The sequence below is a fragment of the Rhinolophus sinicus genome, chromosome 14 (assembly GCF_057876585.1).
Source record: "Rhinolophus sinicus isolate RSI-liver-muscle chromosome 14, RSI-T2T, whole genome shotgun sequence".
NCBI classification, from domain to species: Eukaryota; Metazoa; Chordata; class Mammalia; order Chiroptera; family Rhinolophidae; genus Rhinolophus; species Rhinolophus sinicus.
This window is the reverse complement of record NC_142514.1, coordinates 138,725,489-138,739,304: the sequence shown is the minus strand read 5'-3', so window position 1 is coordinate 138,739,304 and position 13,816 is coordinate 138,725,489. Positions and strand designations below refer to the sequence as shown.

The following is a 13,816-nucleotide window of genomic DNA, read 5'->3' as shown; positions in this document are numbered from 1 at the left end:
TTCTCATCCTCCCCAACCCCTAAGTAAGAGGGCTGGTCAAAGCCTCACCTTTGACCACCAGCCTGGCCCTGTGGCGCTATGGCCCTCTCTCATCTTTCTGGAAGGTGAGTCAGATTGGTCCAGAGAATGCCATGTCAACTCTTCCTTCCTGATCCTTCAGCCCCAAGCTTCCCACCTCTGGCCCTGTTCTGTTGGGAAAGAAGGGGGAAAGTGAGTGTTAAAACACAGGGCAGACCAGCACAGAGAATGACAGGCAGAGGTGAGGAGTGGATGTTTGTATGTGTCTGCAGGGTGAGTGAGACGGGAACAGATGCCCTAATGAGAAGAATTCTGGATTCCTAGGTTTGGAACATGCATGACGGGACGGGATGGCTGGTAGAACCAGTATTTATGAATCCCCCTCCCCCTCCAGCAGGAAAACAGGGTCTTTTCCCTCCAGGAGCAGATCATACCAACAATTATAACTTGGGGGGCATTTTGAGAAATGTAAATTTAGGTTCTAATCCTGGCCCATCCCTTTTCAGTAACTCTGGGCCAGTCCCATCACCTCAAAACCTCAATTTTGTCATCTAAGAAATAAGGATTGTAATATCCACCTCCAGTGTTGTGAGCATAAGATAATATCTTGAAATTTTATTAGTCCACATCCTGTCTGGAATGACACGGAGTACATGTAACTTTGGAGTCAGGTGATGAATGTACCCAGTGTCCCTTGGAGGTGCGTGTTATCCTATGAGGCAATGTGTTATTTGGGTCACAAGGGAAGCGGGAGTAAAGAGCAGTGGGGTTCACAGGGGGAAAGGATGGTCTCTAGCCAGGGGACGGCTTGGAGGACATGGCAGGCAAGAAGGGCCCGGAGGAGGGACAAGACTTGCAAAGGAGAGAAGGACCCGACCGTCATAGTTATCTGCTGCTGTGTGATGAACCACTCCAAAACGTAATGGCCGAAGATGGCAAGGTCTTACTGTTTCTCACAGTTCTGGTTGTGGTTGTGGGCTGGGTGGTTCTTCTCCGTCTTGCCTAGGCTCTCATGTAGCTGCGTGCAGCGCGTGGGTTGGCTGGGAATGGAAAAACTGGGGACATAGACCTGTTGGGCCTCTCTGTGCAGGGGGTCACTGGGCCCCTCTCTTACTGACTGGTCTTTTGACATGCAGTGATGGCTAGATTTCAAAAAAATGAGAGCAAGGCTGCAAGGTCTGTTAAGTCCGAGGCTGCACAAATCGCATGGCATCACTTTTGCTGTATTTTGTCAGTCAAAACAAGTCACGAGGCCTACCCATATTCAAGGGAAGAGGAATAGACTCTGCATAGAAGGAGTAACAATGTCACAATAGAAAAGGCTGGGACACTTGGCGGGATTCTTCTGGCCATCTTTGCAAACAATCCACCAAAAAGTTATAATTGAAAGCATGCAGCAGAACCGGCCCCTGCCCCCATTCCCAGGAGTTCCCTGTGTGGTGATGACAAAAGCTGCAGTTTATCCGGAGAGCCCCGGCTCATCCTCTGCATCACTTCCCATCCCATCTCCCTCTCCAAAATCCATCCTTCACGCACAGCCACAGTGAGCTGTCTAAAATGCAAATCTGACGGTGCGTCACTCCTACTTACAATCCTTCTATGGCTCTCCATTGCTTCTAGAGTTTGTATCAGCCTGGATCCCAGCAGATGGCATCCTGAAAGGAGGATAATCTGAGGAGGGCTTAATAAAGGAACAATTTTCTGAAGTGTGTGCAGGGCATAGGAAAGCACACAGAATGGTGCAGTAAGCCAGGGCCAGACGGTGGCAGTGTCCTGGCCGTGGCCTGGGAGAGTGGCAGAGTACTGCAACCTCCCTGAGGCCTGGAAGGACAAGTGAAGGCAGCAGTTACCTGAACCAGGAGAGTCGTGGGCAGGGGCCATCGTTGCAGAGATGGAGCCAGGTGAACATTCCCGTCTCACTTTCCTCCCTCTACGTCCTGCCAGGGCTCCCTATTGCCTGAACCCAACAGGAGGCTAGAGGGCCTGAGGGCCTGTGGGAGCAGACCATGCAGGTGAGTCTTCCAGGATGGATCTGGGTGGACATGGATGGAGAGTGGATCTGTAGGGGTCAAAGGAAGATGGAAGACGGCCCCCTCAAAGCCCAAGCTTCTTAGCTTGCCCTTTACCACTCTCCACCATCTGGCTCAATCCTCCCCATCCTCATCTGTCCTCCTCCCTCAGCTGCATGCTTCCTCCTGTCACACCGAACCATTTGCACTTCCGTGTAGCAGCCATTTCCTCTCTCTTACTTCCGGGCTTTGCCCATGCTGTTCCCTCTGCCTGTAATGCCATCGCTCCCATTCTACCCTTTGTCTGGGTAACTCCTACTCATCCTTCAATCCCGGTTTCATCTATTCACGGAAGCCTTCCCTAATGCTCCTGGCTGAGATAGAGTTTCCCTTGGTTCCCCAGACTTCCCTGTCACTCAGCACCCTGGCTGGTCCTGGGAAACACTGTGTACTGACACCCTACCTCCTGTGCTCTCCGTCCAGCCTACCCACATGCAGCCCCTGTGTCCTCTCTCCCAAACAATACCCAACTCCCTAAAATGGTCTCCAATGCCACAGGCTAGGCCTGAACTCCTCCTCAGCCTGGCATTCGACGCCCTTTCTCACCCACCCACTCAACCTCATCAGCCTCACCTCCTACACCTTCTCCCCTGCGCCTCCTCACCCCCTGCACTTGTCACTGCGTGCTGAATGCACTCAGACCTGCTGTGTCCTGGGGCATGCTAGGCCCTTTCCCCAGAACACACTGTGACCTTGACCTGGTCAATGTCACTCACCCCCAAAGGTCACCTCTTTTGTCAAAGTTCAGCACACCCCAAACTCACCCTCAAATCCTGCTCTCCCGCCCCACTGCCCTGAATCAGACTTAGTTATCTCTCTTTTAGGCCAGCTGTGAGGGTGAAAAGGCCAGGGTCATTAATGGGTGAGTGGTCTCCTCTGTCTCCCAGTGGATGGGGACACCCCTGAGGACAAAGACCAATATCCTTGCTGCCCTCAGCCCCACCCCAGCACCCAGAACAGGACCTGGTGCATGTCAGCATCCCCAGGGAATGTGAATAGATTGTATAAATGAACTCTCACATGGTTGCTCCCTCTTGTTCCAGCACACAAGGCCTGGGGCAGGAATGAGGGGAGAAGATGGGACCTTGCCTCTGGAGGTGGTTAAATTAGGTCTCTATTGCTACATAACAAATACTCCAACAAACATTTATTACCTCACTTCTGAGGGTCAGGAATCTGAGGGGTCCTGGCTCAGGTCTCTCATGAGTCTGCAGCCAAGCTGTTGGCTGGTGCGACAGTCTCCAAAGACTTGAATGGGACTGGACAGTCCATCTACTCCCAAGCTCACCCATGTGGCTGTTGGCAGGAGACTTCTGTGCCTCCCTACATGGGCCTTCCATAGAGCTGCCAATAATACAGCTTCTCCAAGAGTAAGTAAGTTGAGAGAGAGGCCGCATTGCCTTTTATGACCTTACCTCTGAATCACACACCATGAATTCTGCATTCTTCTATTGGTTAGATGTGAGTCACCAAGTCCAGTTCACACTCCATTCGAGGGTGTGAATACCAGGAGGGGTATTCACTGGGGGCCAGCTTGGAGGACAGAAGCTAAGCTGCCCATGTTGAGGGTCCCCAAATAGGTGGGGCAGCAGTTTGAGCAAAGTTTGGAGGTAGGAATGATGGCTGTGACCCCCTGGCCTGGCTGGGATGGAGTGTAGGTGGCTAATAGGCTAGAGGGCGCCAAGATGGGGGCTGGGGGAATGGGGAAAGGCTTGAGGGGCCAGAATAAAGAGGCTTCGCCCTCCTTCACAGCAATCTAGGAGGCTCCATGTGGAAGACATCGGTGACAGAAGACGGGAGCATGTAGCCCTGATGTCAGAGGAGGCTGCCCAAGAAAGTTACCCAAATAGGAACGTCCACCCTGGACTCTGCATGAGCAAAAAATGTCCTTTTCTGTGTTAAGTCCCTGAGATTAGGGGTGTTTGTTATATAGCATTTGGCCTCCCCAACTAATACAGCAGGCAGGAGCTGCACATATAAGGGTTCAGTTATTAAATTAGCACCTCCTAACTGATACCTCCTCAGAGACCCCAGAGCCTGCCAGAAGGGGTTCACCATCGTGTGGAAAGATGGTTTCCTCCACCCCAACACATACACGAGATGGTTTCCTCCAACACATACACAGATTCAGACAGCCACAGGACGACAGGATTTCTCAGGCATGGCAGAGAGAGCCTGAGGCCTCAAGTGACGGAGTGTTCCAGAGTCTCTTCCACAAACCAGGCTTCCCTTTGACCTGGGTAGAAGTTCTCAGACATCATTACCCACAGGGGACAAAGGGCTTGTAGGGACGAGCCTGCCTGACACTGCTTTGTGGTGACAGGTGGGACAGGGGTGAGCCAGCACAGCAGTGTCAGCAGCCACGTGGGCCAGTGCTCAACTGCACAGGGGCCTATGCTTTGCTGGAGCTCAGGAGGAGGCAGAGGCGGGGGGAGGGACGGTGCTGAATGAGCAAAGGTGGAAAGGAAGGAAAGTGCCGGGCACACAGTGATTGTGGCTGGAGGGGTTCGGGGTGCAATGGGGAGGCTTAGAGAACAGGAGACTAGAGGTTTAGGCCTTTGTTCAGCAAATTTCCATGGAGATAGAGTGGTGAACATGGCCGACGGGGTCCTTGACTTTGCCTTGCCCACTGGCTGCTGGGACTGAAATGTCCAGTCAAGGAGTCAGGAATTTATCCCCGTGATAGGGCGGAGTCCTGAGAAGTCCTTGATCTAGGGTGGGTCATGGCCAGGCCAGGGGGCCAGAAGATGCCTTGGGCTAAACTGGGCGTCTGTCTTAATGACCCAACAGAAGGGCAGACTCAGCACCCCGACCACTTACTCAGAACCTACTCTGTGCTGGACTCTAGGTGGGATGCTTTTCATGCATTATCTCAATCATGCCCACAGTGACCTCTTTATAATAAATGAGGCTCATTTGTCAGAAAATGAGATGAAAGGACTTTCTGGAATCCTGGTCCCAATAGGAAGGCTGCCTGCCCAGACAGCTATGCTTCTCCCGCCCTGCCTAGTTCTGGCCTCAGACAGGGCAGAAGGCACGCTAGAAGTGGCAGAGGCCTGACAGGCAGCAAGGAACACGGCTACCCCCTCTCACACCTGCTTGGCTGTGTGACCCTGTGCAAGTCACACCCTCTCGCTGAGTCTGTTTCCTCACTTGTAAATGATTCACCCGTAAGTGAGTATTTAATAAATGAGAGTTTCTCTTCCCTCTCCCTTTTGGAAATGCCAGGAAATGGTTTCTGAAAGGCCTGTGCGAGTTTGTGTCCATCACAGACTAGGTTTGGGCTTTTCTTAGTTTCTGTATCTTCCCCCTCACTCCCGGCCAGAAAACTGACCTGAATGTTTCCTTTTTTTAACCAGTTGAATTGGTGCCATGCAAATGCAGTTTTATGTTTCGTGAGAGAACGAATAGAAATAGATGAGCCGACAGACCCTTTCTAGCAGCCCCTTTTTAAAGGGGTCATTAATAAAAAACAGCAATAACCCTGGCCTTATCAATAAAATATCAATGATTAAGGATCAAAACGGGCCTCCCTTCTTAAAAAAAGTAAAAATAGTCAGAAGTCTAGATGCCCTACCTTAATACTTCTTAAAATGTCTGTGGTGCAGGGATTTTTTTCCCCCTAATCCATCATGGACCTACCCATTTGTAAAATACAATAGAAATTATTAGAAAAGTGAAATAAGAAAAAGACAAACATAATACGAGCTCAATTTTTTATTATACTTTCAACCCACATGAACTTACTCTGCCACCTTGCTCTAAGGTTTCTTAATAGTCACTCTCAAATTCTGTACTGACTTTGTCAGGAATCAGTAACAAGTGGTTCATAGGTGAATGCCAGTCCTCAGACCACATTGGGGTAGCACGGCCCTAAAATTCACTGGGGTGACGAACTCTTGGCATCAGAAGGTTGTTGTGAGTTAAAGTACACAAAACTACTTGGTGAGCGGCAAAGTGCTGTACCCAGATTGGTCGGGGCTGCTGTCTTAGCCACTTAACATCTGGGCAAGCTGAGGGGCCTCTGGAAGGGGAAGGATTTGCCTCAAGTAGCACAGCGGGAAAGTACCCGAGGCAGGACTAGTCTTCAGCTCTCATCTAGTTCTCTTTCCACTCTGTCTTGCGTGGTCGATACTGAGATGTGCACTTGCAAAGAAGGACGCAGAGGGCAACTGCTCCGATGACTAATTCAGATGGGATATAAGGACTTGACCGCTTCCGCCCAAACCAGGAAAACTCTGGTGGGCCATTTCAGTATGACTTCTCCCTCTGCCCAATTCTGCTGCTTTCCCTTCCTTGTAAAGGTGTGAACCCCAAGGGCTTTCTCTCATACGCATTCTTCAGGCTAAACGCCATCTGACAATCCACGTCCTGGAGAACTCAACCTGTGACATCATGCATATATGCAGAATCAAATCCCAGTTTGAGGCTCAGAGAGGTTAAGTAACTTATCCAAAGTCACATCTGTTTTTAAAGTTCTTTATATCCCTAGTTATAAGACTTCTGTTGAGCTAGACTTCAGGTGATTCTCAATGACGGTTGTTCTGTAGTTTAGTTATAATTTTGATGTGGTCATGAGAGGAGGCAAGCCCAGTGTTTACCTGGTCCGCCATCTTCACTGGAATGCTCAATAATTGACTTTTATAGCTATTAAAAATGTTTCTAGAGGTGATAAAATGTCCCAGCTAAAGAATGCGAATTGATTACTTTTTAGTTTTCATTAGATGTTGAAGTTTTAAGGGTTAAAATCGCAATATGTGTAGGAATAATTTTGTAGGAATAATTTTCAGAAAGGCCCCTGGTGCCTCAAGCTTTGAAATTGCATGGTAAGCGTTGTAGAATAAGTGATGAAAACTTCTAGGGTATATTGTTTGGGTAAACCATGGTTGTAAATTAAATGACTAGTCGGGCTTTGGGAAACCCAAGATGGCTACTTGGTTCTTCCTGCTCCCTGGCTCCCCATTTTTCGGTGTTCGCATTCCTTCATATATCATAGTGCATTTAAGCTGAACTTAGATGAAGGAACTTATGAGCTGACATTATTGAAAGGAGACATCTTACGCTATTGCCAAGGTTTGATAGAGTCACTTCAAGACAATGCCAAATTGGTAGCCTGTTTCTTTCCCAGCGAGCTCCCCAGAGACAAAGACTTTAGATATTGTGTTTTGGAAAGGACATCAAATAAAATACACTCTCCAATCTCATTGGAAGGGACCTTATCAAGGGCCTGACTGCAACTAGACATCTACCCTTGTCTATAGACATCAAAGACTCTTCGAGAACGAGAAGCTGCCAACACCAGAGGTCGACAGCTGTTTCAAGACATCGACAAGGCCTGTATATCTGTGGGTTGATAGTGAACTCAGAATCCATTTTATTTGATTGTCTTTACCTGTCTGCTAATGATATTAGTCATAGTAATAATTATACTTGTTCTTTGAGTTTTTCTACATAGTCCAACTGTTTATGATTACTGAACATGTGTAAGATAAGTTAATATTCTTTACAGGCTGATGTAAATGTTGTGCTAGATGCCAAATACAGAAAAATGAGACGGAAGGCAAAATTTGTATCATGATAGCTCGTAAAATAGAAATGATCCAGAGTGTTTTTTCACAATGAATACCATAAGACCTGACTGCCTTTCGTTTACGTGCCCTTCCCTTTTTGGGAACTATTTAGCCTCGACTCACAACCGATCGTTATGATACTGCCCTGTCCTCAGTGGTCAACAAGACTTCGCCAATACCGAGACTTCCCAGTGCTGTGAGACCACATTATCAGAACCAAAATGTTGGTCATCAATGTACACTTCAGATTGATTTATAACCAAAAGGGGAAACTGTGGATGAAATAAAGAGGTTCTGTGGAAAGTAACCTCACAGGGTAATCTGATCATAAATTCCAAACTGAGCAGGCAGGTCTATAACTTCTTTAGTGAAAGGTTTTAAGCCAGCGCTGTCTATTGTCCTTGCGCACCTAAGTTAACATACCTTTGAAATACCAGAAGTAATACCCCTGGAAGGGGGTATTAACTCTCAAAAGAGCACATAATCTTCTTAACTATCCTATAACCCAATCCCCACCTTGCTTTCTCCAATTTCCTTATTTTCAAATGCATAAATGAAGCTGCACAACTGTTAGTCTCTGGAACATTTGAGATTTTGCTCCCTGGCATATGTCATCAGTTTGGTTCAAATAAACCCTTATAAAAACCCTCTTTAAAAAAAATCCTTAATTTAATCACAGCTGCCAAGACCCCCTTTTTCCATATAAGGTAACACTCACAGGCTCTAGGAACTATGAGGTGGCTATCTTTTGGGGAACCATACTTCAGCCTGCTACAGACGCCAAGCAAGTTATTCATTCTCTCTGAGCCTCAGTGTCATCATCTGGAAATTATATATGCAGATGTATGTAAACGAGGGGGTCTGATGTGCCTCAGGTAGGGACTTCTAGTTAGGGAGGGCAGGAACCTGAAGAATGTTTTGTCCTGGGCAGATAAGTCCTGACACTACTCCTTCCCGCTGTGTTCCTCCCTTCTAAATTAGCAGGGGTCCATGAGGAGGGCAGTGGCAGGGAAAGGAACTGCAGCTGGGAACCCTGAGACTTGGGTACATGTCCCAGCTCGGTCAGCAACTTACAATGTGACCTCCAGCAAGTCACTTTCTCTATCTGGGATATAGTATGATTCCAAGAAATACGTGTATGTTAGTCCAGCCCTGGGAGTGGGCTGGAGAGGTCCCTCTTGCCCTGAGATGTTATGATTAAAGATGTTCATATTCTTGGTGTCTTCCTATGGGCTAAATGATCTCACTCGGTTCCTCTTGGTAGCAAGGGTACATTTTAACTAGAGCCCTCTGGAAGCAGTGATGGTGGAAGTCCAGTCATTGTGGCTTGTGGGGCTGAGGAGGAGACAGGAAGCCTCCTTTGTTTCTCACTTGCTTCTACCTGCGGCCCCATTAGTCTAGACCTGGGGTCAGCCTCTGTTTGAATGACCTATGAACTGAGAATGATTTTTTACAGATGAACGTTTGCAATTAATGTGATGGTAGGGAACACTAATTTTGAGCCCCAGTGAAGTAAAATGTCATCCTCCAAAACCTTCTAGTCTTCTCATTAATAGACTTGTATTACAAAATATTGTACTCCATTGTTTGCTTTAAATTTTGTCAATTAAAATTTTGTGGAAATTTGTTTCCTCTCTTGTTCTACAAGCAGCTACCTAATAGCCTCAGTTTGCCTCTTGGCCTGCAAAGCTTCTACTAGTTGCCATTTAATCAGTGACCCTATGTTCCCTCTCAGATCTGTCCTAAGCCCTCCCGAGATCTACCCTTGTACCTTGGAGCCAGAAGAATCTCCCCAGTGTAGGTCTGACAAAATCACTCCTCTGATGAAAACTACCAGTGGTTTCTCTGTGCCCTCTGGTTGCCACCGGCTCCTTCGTTGGCTTATAGCCCTTCACTTTGTGGTTCCTGCCTTCCTTCCAAGCTACTCCCTACCCTCCTCCAGCATTCTGAACTTCTTCCAGTTCCCTGGGGCACCTTGCGTCCCCTAGAGCCAGCATTTTGCACAAGCTGTTCCCTCCGTCTAAACTGCCTTTTACCCTACTGCCTTCTCTCCAAATCCACTTCCTCTTGGTCTTTTGAATCATTTCAGACATCCCCTTCTGCAGGAAGATTTCCCTGATCCCATGTCCCTCCAGGCTGGTAGGTGCCCCTTCTGGGCTTTCACAGTCCCCTGCTTCCTTCTAGCCCAGCACTGATCACATATTTTAAATGCCTGTGACCTCTACCAGACTGGGAGCCCCTCAGAGGTGGAGTCAGGTTGATTCTGCACTGATGTCCCTTGCTTCCCGATGACAATGCTCCTGCTGGCTCCTGCCTTTCCAGCGACGCCCATCAGGGGCCCCAGTTCATTCCCTTCCCGGAATTGCAGATCTTCGTCTGTACAGTGGAGATAGGGGGCCCCTGGCCTGCTGATGGACTAAGGCCTGGGTCAAAGGTGGGAATGGAAACTTGGGGGACGTAGAGGAGGTGGGGGAGGTAGCAGTTGAGCTTCCAGACACCTTTATCAGTCCTCCACAAGCAATCCCAGACAGACACGAACCTGAGCTCTGGGGCTGGCGTGATCTGGGCCATTCCAACCAAAGGTCAATCCTCAGTAGTCAGCTATAACTGGCCTGGCCCTGGCCCCTGCCTGCCCACCCCCTTCTTGTCCCCCTGCTCTGGCCTGAACCCAGGAGTATGTGTGTGCAAGCAAGCGTGCTTGTCTGTGGCTATGTTTCTGCAGGAGTATCCGCATATGTGTGTGTCTATGTGTGAAAGCGTGTCCGTGCCTGTGCATGAGTCTGTGTGTGCAGGTCTGTGTGCATGCATATTCTCATAAGGGCGTCCCTGTGCCCCAGGTACCCAAGCGTGCATGGCTCTGTGCATGTGTAAAGGCAGGAATCGAGAGGGTGGAGGAGAGTCAACCCCCTTAGCCCTCCCAAACTGTAATTATCTGGTTCTTTGGGGTTCCCATGACGGTGTGGCCTCCATCCTTGCTCCAAAGATCCCACAGACTTCAGGCTCCCCATCTATTGGAGCCCTTACCCCTTCTCCCATTGATGTAGAGCTATTGGGAAATCCTGAAATATTTGGATGAATCCTGAGGGTGGTGCAGGGGACACAGTCAGTGCTCCCCCAGATTCCCTTTGATCATTGCTGTGGACCCCATTCCATGCTTCTGTCACTTTTTCCTCAAACCACCCGCAATCCTCCTGGGCTTGCCCGGGGCTACTGAAGACACTTTGCCCCATGTGTACAGTATGATAAACACCTGGGGGTTTACATCTCCCCCTCCTACCGCAGCCATCTCAGGTGACCCTTAGCCAACACTAACTGGAGAAAGCCCAGCTGCCTTGCCCTAAGCTGAAACAAACGCCAGGCATCACTTTCGGGCCAGGGCTGCCTTGTGGGATCCGGCTGAGGCGGCTCCTGGTCAGGAACCCCACTCTGCTTAGCTTCTTCCCCTTCCTTGCCCGGCTGGCTGCTCCAATTCCCTCTCCAGTTCTCCTGCGGGCGTTTTCTCAATAAACCAGTCTCACAAGGCTCCTCATCTCAGGGTCTGCTTCTAGGAAACCCGACCTAAAACAGGGAGGTGGGCTTAGAAACTACCTCCCCACAGTCCCACTGAACAAAGAGGATATTCAGGCCCAGAGAGAGGACCTGTGCCTCCAGAGGATCCCCTCTGGCAAGCTGTACTCCTACCGTGTTTCCCCGAAAATAAGACCTAGCTGGATCATTAGCTCTAATGCGTCTTTTGGAGCAAAAATTAATATAAGACCCAGTCTTATTTTAATATAATATAAGACCATGTCTTATATAATATATGATATGATATGATATGATATGATATGATATGATATGATATGATATCCGGTCCTATTTTAATATAATTTAAGACTGGGTATAATATAATATAATACCAGGTCTTATTTTAATATAAGACTGGGTCTTATATTAATTTTGCTCCGAAAGACGCATTAGAGCTGATGGTCCGGCTAGGTCTTATTTTTGGGGAAACACGGTACCCTTAGTCTCTGTAGCCCTACTTGCCACCATATCCCCACCTCCGCTACAGGCCTGAGGCCCTCTCTGCAACACCCACAACAGCCCTGGGTTAGGAAGGTTTCTTGAACCTGCGTGGGTCCCCCTTTCCTGAGTGTCCCCTTAAACCATTATTTCTCTATAGAAAATGAAGCAGTCAGAGTCAGAAAGCAGGAAAACAGACGTCTTTCAAGGTGGGGGTTAGTGCGGCAAGAACTGCTCTGCCACTTCCCTTCCCCACACTTCCTTCCAGGGGTCACAACTAGGAGGCAGATGGGGCTCTGGCTGACTAAGATTTCTCTTTCTCGGATGAGGCCTTCTGCTAGAAAGGCACCATTCTAGGAATTGGGAGGCCTGGATTGCCACAGCCTGGCTCCACCATCACCTGGCTAAGTAACTAAACGGAATCAAGTGACACTCTGAGGGACTCAATCTTCGCATCTGTGGAAGGCTCGCAATGGGGCACAGTGAAGCCTGGTATTCAGAGCACAAAAGTTCACACCTCAAACCCACTTCTTATTGTAGCACGCTCTGCCTTCCTTTCCTCATTTGTTCAAGTTGATGACTGCAGGGCTGACCTCAAGGCTTGTTGGGAGGATTAAACGAGATAACGCATGTAGAGTACTTGGCAGGTCCCCGGCACACGGTGAACTCTGGGGAGCAGGTGACTATTTTTGCTCGTGTTATGTACCATCCAAGGTTATGTAACTGCCTGGGCCCTGTGGCCTCGCTCACATGACACAACTCCCATGCTTCGTAAAAGCCAGAGGACATCTCACAAAGGAGACACTGTCTGGCAGAGGGAGAGTTTAGAGGGCGTCCCAACTGCCCCGCCTCTAATGCCTCCCCTGGTTTCAGAAAAAAGAAAACAGATTCCCCAGGAGCTCCAGGCCAGGGCTAGGTACCCTCAGGGCAGGTGGTCTAACCCAGATGGGGACGGTTGTGAGCTTGTGCTTCTGACAGGGTCCGCTGAAGGGCACAGCCAAACCTGTGTCCTTCCCATCTAGTGCAGTGGATAGAAGCACTGCAAGCTTAACCTTGTTTCTTTTCTTCTGGTTAGAAAATGTATTCATTATGTCAGATTTCTTTTCTAGTTTTTTAAATTATGGTAAACTATAAGCAACAAAATTTATTATCAAAGTGCACAGTTCAGTAACGTTAAGTACCTTCACATCGTGGCAACCATCATCCCACCCATCCATCTCCAGAACTCTTTCCATTTTACAAAACTGAAACTCTGCATCTATTACACAACTCCCCATTTCCCCGACCCCCTATTCTTTTTTTTTTTTTTTAAGTTTTATTTATTTAATTGTGTTTTTCCAGGACCCATAAGCTCCAAGTCAAGTAGTTGTTTCAATCTAGTTGTGGAGGGTGCAGCTCACAGTGGCCCATGTGGGGATCAAACCCACAACCTTGTTGTTAAGAGCACCGCGCTCTAACCAGCTGAGCTAACCGGCCGCCCCTCCTTTTCTTTTTAATCTGTGCAAGAATTGGGTTTGGTGGTATGATCACTTTAATAAATATTTGCAAGTCGTTTCCTACGCGCCTGACACTGTGCTAGACCTGAAACTCAGCAGGAACTCAAGGCTCATCTCTGGCTCTGAAGGGTTAGGATTCAACAAGCCTGAACAAAAATGAAAGAGAAGATTTTTCATTTCTTCATTCAACAAAATTCTCCTTACCCTGGCTCATGGGGCCAGGAAGCAGTGACGGAGGGTCCCCTTTGCCCCAAGAGGTGCTCACGTTTGGTGTATGACTCCAACCACCAGCCATCCAGGCTTTCCTTTTCCAGGTTCTGCTTCTCCAGATCCTGCTCACCCTCCCACAGAGGGAGGCACAGTCTGCTTCAGAAATGCAGGGGAACAGGCACTTCCTGGAACTTGTGTAAGAGTACTGCTTCCTGGGTTTCAGCCCAAGTCTACTCTGATCTCACTGGGTGACCTTGGCCTAATCCCCTCCCCTTTTTGGATCTCACTCTGCTGTCAAATGGGGACCAACAATCTCTGACGTGCACACCCCAAGTGGCCCTGGTCATAGCTAAATTAGATCATGAATGTGAGTGAAACTTGGACGATTAAAGTGCTTTGTGAACCCTTAAAAAGATAATTGACTGTCCAAAGCAAAAATAGTAACAAT

General features: G+C 48.4%; 1 non-coding gene across 1 annotated transcript; it reads right to left on the bottom strand.

The window, feature by feature from the left end:
- Positions 1-13,064: 13,064 nt before the first annotated feature.
- TRNAK-CUU (transfer RNA lysine (anticodon CUU)) lies at positions 13,065-13,138 on the bottom strand. Its single transcript has one exon. It is a non-coding gene; the product is annotated as a tRNA-Lys (tRNA).
- Positions 13,139-13,816: the final 678 nt, after the last annotated feature.